The sequence below is a fragment of the Heterodontus francisci genome, unplaced genomic scaffold (genome assembly GCF_036365525.1).
Source record: "Heterodontus francisci isolate sHetFra1 unplaced genomic scaffold, sHetFra1.hap1 HAP1_SCAFFOLD_58, whole genome shotgun sequence".
NCBI classification, from domain to species: Eukaryota; Metazoa; Chordata; class Chondrichthyes; order Heterodontiformes; family Heterodontidae; genus Heterodontus; species Heterodontus francisci.
The window spans coordinates 2,861,203-2,867,538 of NW_027142006.1; the positions used below are offsets into that span (position 1 = coordinate 2,861,203).

Sequence of the window (6,336 nt, forward strand, 5' to 3'; positions counted from 1 at the left end):
GTTCTGGAGCACAAGTCTTTAGCACTGCAGCCAGGATGTTGTCAGTATCCAGAGCCTTCAGCCATTTCTTGCTATCATGTGGAGTGAAGTGGATTTAGCTGAAGATTGGCACCTGTGATGCTGGGGACCTCAGGAGGAGGCCGAGATTGATCATCTACTTGGCACTTCTGGCTGAAGATGGTTGCAAATGATTCAACCTTGTATTTTGCACTGATATACTGGTCTCCCTTATCATGAAGGATGGGGATATTTGTGGAGCCTCGTCCTCCTGTTAATTGTTTAATTATCCACCACCATTCAGGACTGGATGTGACAGGACTGCAGAGCTTTGATCTGATCTGTTGGTTGTGAGATCACTCAGCTCTGTCTATTGCATGCTGCTTCCGCTATATGACATGCAAGTAATCCTGTGTTGTCGCTTCACTCATTTTTAGGTCTGCTTGGTGCTGTTCCTGACATGCCCTCCTGCACACTTCGTTGAACCACTATTGCTCCCTTGGCTTGATGGTAATGGTAGAGTGAAGGATATGCCAGGCCATGAGGTAACATATTGTGTTTAAATACAATTCTGCTGCTGCTGATGACCCACAGTGCCTCATGGATGTCCAGTTTTGAGCTGCCAGATCTGTTCATTTCTTCCCTCAGATATAATTGAAAAAAAAATTCTGAAGAAATGCATGAACTAAATAAAAAGGAGAGAGAAATAAATACTGACAAAATGGATGGCAGAATTTGGAAGGTAAAAAGATTTCAGTTTTATTATTGATGAGTGAGAGGAATATATCACACTTTGGGGCTTCTGGAAGTGGATTTACTGATAATCTGGGGAATTGATAGGAAACTGCTTCATAGTTGGTGGAACAAATTCCCGCCCTTGGGGTGGAGCCAACAGCTGCATCCGTCCAATAACAGACAGAGTAGAAGTACTGTATCAGGCCGTGTTAGCTCAGTTGGTAGAGCATGGGACTTTTAATCTCAGGGTCTTGGATTTGAGACCCTTGTTGTGTGGTTGTTCTTCCCTTTTTCAGTCTTCATCAGCAGAGAGTTCAAGGAGTGTTTGAAATTAAATTCAACAACATCACCAGATTTCAACTACTCCCACCCCGCCCCCTCCCAGTGTAGTTGACAGGACTCTCAACCTCTGCCTTCCCCCTTCCCCTCCCTCCCTGATCTGCGACAGGGTTCCCCTTGTCCTCACTTTCCACCCCACCTGCCTCCACATCTAAAGGATCATCCTCCACCATTTCCGCCACCTCCAGCGTGATGCCACCACCAAACGCATCCTCCCCTCCCCTGTCAGCATTCCGAAGGGATTGTTCCCTCCGCGACACCCTGGTGCACTCCTCCATTACCCCCAATACCTCGTCCCCTTCCCAAGGCACCTTCCCATGCAATCGCAGGAGATATAATACCTGCCCTTTTCATTCCTCTCTGCTCATTATCTGAAGCCCCAAACACTCCTTTCAGGTGAAGCAGCGATTTACTTGTACTTCTTTCAATTATGTATACTGTATTCACTGCTCACAATGCGGTCTCCTCTAAACTGGGGAGACCAAACGCAGATTAGATGGAACACCTCTGCTCAGGCCGAAAGCATGATCCTGAGCTTCGGGTTGCTTGCCATTTCAACACTCTCCCCTGCTCTCATGTCAACATTTCTGTCTTTGGCCTGTTCCAGTGTTCCAGTGAAAATCAACCCAAGCTCGAGGAGCAGCACCTGACCTTTTGATTCGGCACTCTACAGCCTTGTGAATTGAACATTGTGTTCAATCACATCAGAGCATGACTGGTGTCAGGCAACCACAAGCATTAACACACTCTTTGCCTTTGTCCCAGGACAGCTTTGTTATTTAATCTCTCCTTCCCTCTGCACTATCAAACACCTTCCCCTTTGTTCTCTCCCACATGCCCCTCCCCGTCACATGTTTAAAACCTAATTCTTTTCTAACCTGTGTCAGTTCTGATGAAAGGTCACAGACCAGAAACGTTAACTCTGTTTCTCTCACCACAGATGCTGCCAGAGCTATTGAGTATTTCCAGCACTTTTTGTTTTTATTTCAGATTTCCAGCATCTGCAGTATTTTGCTTTTGTTGTGTCAGAAAGTCTTTCCTTGATTCAGGACTCTTACCTCTCTCCAGAATCTCTCTGCTAAAGATTGAACTTTATCTCATTTCACTCACAGCTCAGGGTCAGTGTGGCACAGTGGGACTTCTGGCTGTGTCCCACTTCACAATCCTTCAGTACTGAGAAAACAATGGGGAATATTACTCACATGTTGTGTTCTGTAACTTTTTACAAACACTTTAATGTATATATTGTCTTCCAAAGCAGTGACAGAATGGTGGCTTTAGTGTGTTGTTGAAATAGCTTTGTTGAGTTCGTGCTATACTAACAGTTAAACAGTTCTTGGTTCAATCCCAGGTTTTGGCACTTTCAACCTCTCCTGTGTCTTTTTCTTTGGCTCCAATTGTCAAGCTGCATGATTTACTCTGAAATTAGCACCAGAGAACCAAGGCACCAGCGAGCATGAGGAGCTGAAATTAGCACAGATCAAATCCACTTAATATTTCTGACTGAAGATGGTTGCAAATGCTTCAGCTTCATCTTTTGCACTGACGTGCTCAGCACCACCATCATTGAGGATGTGAATGTTTTAGGAGCCTCCTCATCTTGTTAGTTATTTAATTATCCACCACCATTCACGACTGGATGTGGCAGGACTGTGGAGCTGTGATCTGATCCTGAGGGAGATATCCGTGTGTGGAGTGGCGGGATGTATGGAGAGTGATCCTGAAGAGGGTGTCCGAGCCTGGAGTGGAAGCTTTCCGTGGAGGTACAGGAGTAGGTCATTCAGCCCCAGTGTTTTATAAAGGTTTAGCATAACTTATTTGCTTTTACTCTATGCCTCTATTAATAAAGCCAAGTGTCCTGTTTGCTCTTAGCAACCTTTTCAAACCTTGATCAAAAAAGATTGGTGTACATTGTCTCATTCTTCCTCCCAAACTGTATCACTTCACAAGTCTCTGTGTAAAATTTTATCTGTTGTGTGAAAGCCCATTTTACCAGTGTGTTTAAGTTCCTCTGAAGTGTGTTACAGTCGCTGGCATAGGACGAAATTCACGAGCATTCTTTGATGCTATCTCCGTGGAAAGAGCAATCTTACACACTAGCTCAAATTGGGATTTTGTGTGTTTAGTATCTTTCCTCATCCACCAATATAAGCACAAATCTGTCTCATAATGTACGGTCTAAGAATGTGCCAATGTTGCAATGTGGTGATAAATTCTTCAGTGTCACAATGTACTCACCAACTGTTTCACTACTTTTCTGATTTCTGGATCCAAGTTTGTAGATTTCCGCGATCTCTAGTGGCTTAGGGTTGAGCCTCACTTCAACGAAGAAACGGAAAATTATGATTTAAAGATTACACTGTCAATCATTCACATCTCTGTCTTCTCCTGAACTTCGAGTTCAAATTTGTTTGTGAAGTTGATTCACACGTTAAGACAGCACAGTCTTTGTCTTTGTGAAGGAAGTGATTTGGGAATGGCTGGTTGAAACTGTCCCTTCTTGCACAGAAATTCAGTGCAAATACTTGATCACTCACAATTTCCTTGAGAGAAATTTGTTGACAATCGCATTCGACGCAGAAACGGCCTCAGCATTAATCTCACTGAAGCAGAATGTGACCGTGTTGTATGTTTCAGAATTTTGTTGCCTTTATTTGTCGCTTTTAACCAAGACTGGGAGACAGGGCAAGGTTGATCCGAGGTTGGAATATATTAACATTCAGGAGCAAGAAAAATCAAAAGGAACAAAATAAGAAAACCCAGTCTCCGGATTTGAGAATCTGTAGATCCGCTTTGGGAAAGTGAATCAGAGCAGAATGAAGAGTGAACTGTCCAGAAGAGATGAAGACACAGCTCAGTCAACACGTTCCCCTGGTTTATGATGCTGGAACATTCCTCACACAGAAATGATTCAACCCAATGACAAACATTCTTCCAGCTGATAATTTATGCTACTGATTTAAGGACTGTCTCGTGGTTACCGAGTGACGACGAGAAGATATTAAACTTTGTTCTATTCAATCTAGCTGTGATAAAGTTTGAATTTTTCTCCCTTTTATAAACAGTATTTGAAGGGTCTCGGTAACAATGTTCAGTGTTGATGAGAGTGGGGTCTGGGTGAGAAGCTGCTGAGTGTGACAGGGTCAGGACTGGATGCAGGAGGTTCTCTGACAGTCTCCCTCTATCTCTCTAATGGGTTTGAGTTGATTTACGACTGGTAGCTTTTATTTTACTTTTCTTATTTAGAGTTATAGCCCCTTCGGCCCTCCGAGTCTGTGCCAACCAGCAACCACCCATTTATACTAATTCTACATTAATCCCATATTCTCTACCACATCCCCACCATTCTCCTACCACGTACCTACACTCGGGACAATTTACAATGGCCAATTTACCTATCAACCTGCAAGTCTTTTGGAGGTGGGAGGAAACCAGAGCACCCGGCGGAAACCCACACAGACATAGGGAGAACTTGCAAACTCCAAACAGGCAGTACCCAGAACTGAATCCTGGTCGCTGGAGCTGTGAGGCTGCGGTGCTAACCATTGCGCCACTGTGCTGCTGTTGGTGTTTTGATAAATGAAGGAAGCTCCCTCCACCCATTTTATTTGGACAGACAGTGTGGTATAAGGATGTAAAGGGTTAATGCTGAAGATAGTGGGATCAACCCCTCCCACTGTCAGAGTGATGATGGAACAGTCACATGAGATGAAGTTTGGGAGAAGAGAGAGCAGCACCAAGGATGCTAGCTTAGCAGGCTTGATGAGTGTGTATAGAGTATTGTGCAAATTAGAAAAGAGTTCTTAGTTCTTTCAGCAGCAACTGTGTCCAGAAAATATCGAGAAACTCACAATTTTATTATTCAGGAGTCGGAACACAGATATTAATTCGAAGTGACAGTTCTGGGACCAATTAACAAAAAAAGTAGAGAATAATATTGCTCACTGATTGAAATCCCCTCGTGAGGAGACAGTTAAACAGGTGATCTTTTGGGGCATCCTTCGATCCAAGGTTTCAGCAACATTTAATCTCCCTTTTTGGTGAAATACTCTGTTATTTGCAACTTTTTTTATCAGCTTTGATGGGCGAGTGAAAAAACTGAAAAGGTTGAACAGTTCCATCCTTTCTTTTCTTCCTTCTTCTCTTCTTTCCATCAGTTTCTCTTTTCTGTCCCAGATCAATATAATGATGAGAATCCCACTTTAATCTGCTGTTTCTGGTGTTTTATCCATTCCAATCAAAATTTCAACATTCCAATCAAATCTATTTGTTATTCCACAGTGTCTCTCCATGTGTTTTATTCTGTTGTATTCTCTCACAGTCTGTTTGATGATCAATGTTACATCTCACTCTCTGTTCTGGTGAAGATCAGAAGCAGTGATATCTGTTTACACCACCCGACAAGTCGGCCTGATGCTGTGCCTCGCTGATCATGTGGGGTTAAAGCAATTCTTCCAGTCAGTTAGTTCAGTTTTCATTTCATGAGAAATTCGGTCATCATGACTTCATCAGTGACCTAATGGTTCAGGTGTCTGAGTGATGTTAATCATGATGTGATGAAATGATTGTATGTTCCAGTCTTTCCGTGGTGGGTTTTCACACTGAGTAGAAACGTGTTGGACATGGTCTGGAAATGTTTCACACTGCTCCATTCCCAACTTCATTTACTTACAGAAGATATATTTCCATCATTCCACAGCTGGCTGCACAGCCAGAAGCTGTGCTGAAGGTGACAGCTATGTCTCTGCAACTGACAAGGTGGCCGAGAGGTTAAGGCGATGGACTGCTAATCTATTGTGCTTTGCACACGTGGGTTCGAATCCCATCCTTGTCGCTAGTTTTTCAGCTGTTTCGTGTATTATTTATGTTGGGTGAGCTTATGTGTAAAGTCAGCCTCGAAACCTGTTCTTGTCAGTATCTTGACAGTGATTCCAGAATTGGTTATACTTTATTAAAATTGAGACAGACAATTGGAATTCTTCACCCAAACTGCACTGGAATGAAGATCAAATAGGGATCACGAAACGGAGCAGGATTTTTCCTCCCCTCCTTCCTTCCATCATTTCTTTCTCTGGATTTGCACCAAGTGAAAGACAAATGGGAAAAGCAAATGGCGAGGGAGCAGATGCAGAAAATTATCCTTTGGCAAGAAATGTATTTTCAAATCTTCTTGATAGATTATGTGCGTGAGCAATGCTTTGGCAGATGGAGTTTAAAATGAGGGGTCATCGACTACCGACGATAGATCAGAGTGTTTTTTTGGAA

At 43.1% G+C, this 6,336-nt stretch overlaps 1 non-coding gene across 1 annotated transcript; it reads left to right on the plus strand.

Moving 5' to 3' along the window:
* Nucleotides 1–5,823: 5,823 nt before the first annotated feature.
* On the plus strand, nt 5,824–5,905 carry trnas-gcu (transfer RNA serine (anticodon GCU)). Its single transcript has one exon. It is a non-coding gene; the product is annotated as a tRNA-Ser (tRNA).
* The last annotated feature ends 431 nt before the right edge of the window (nt 5,906–6,336 follow it).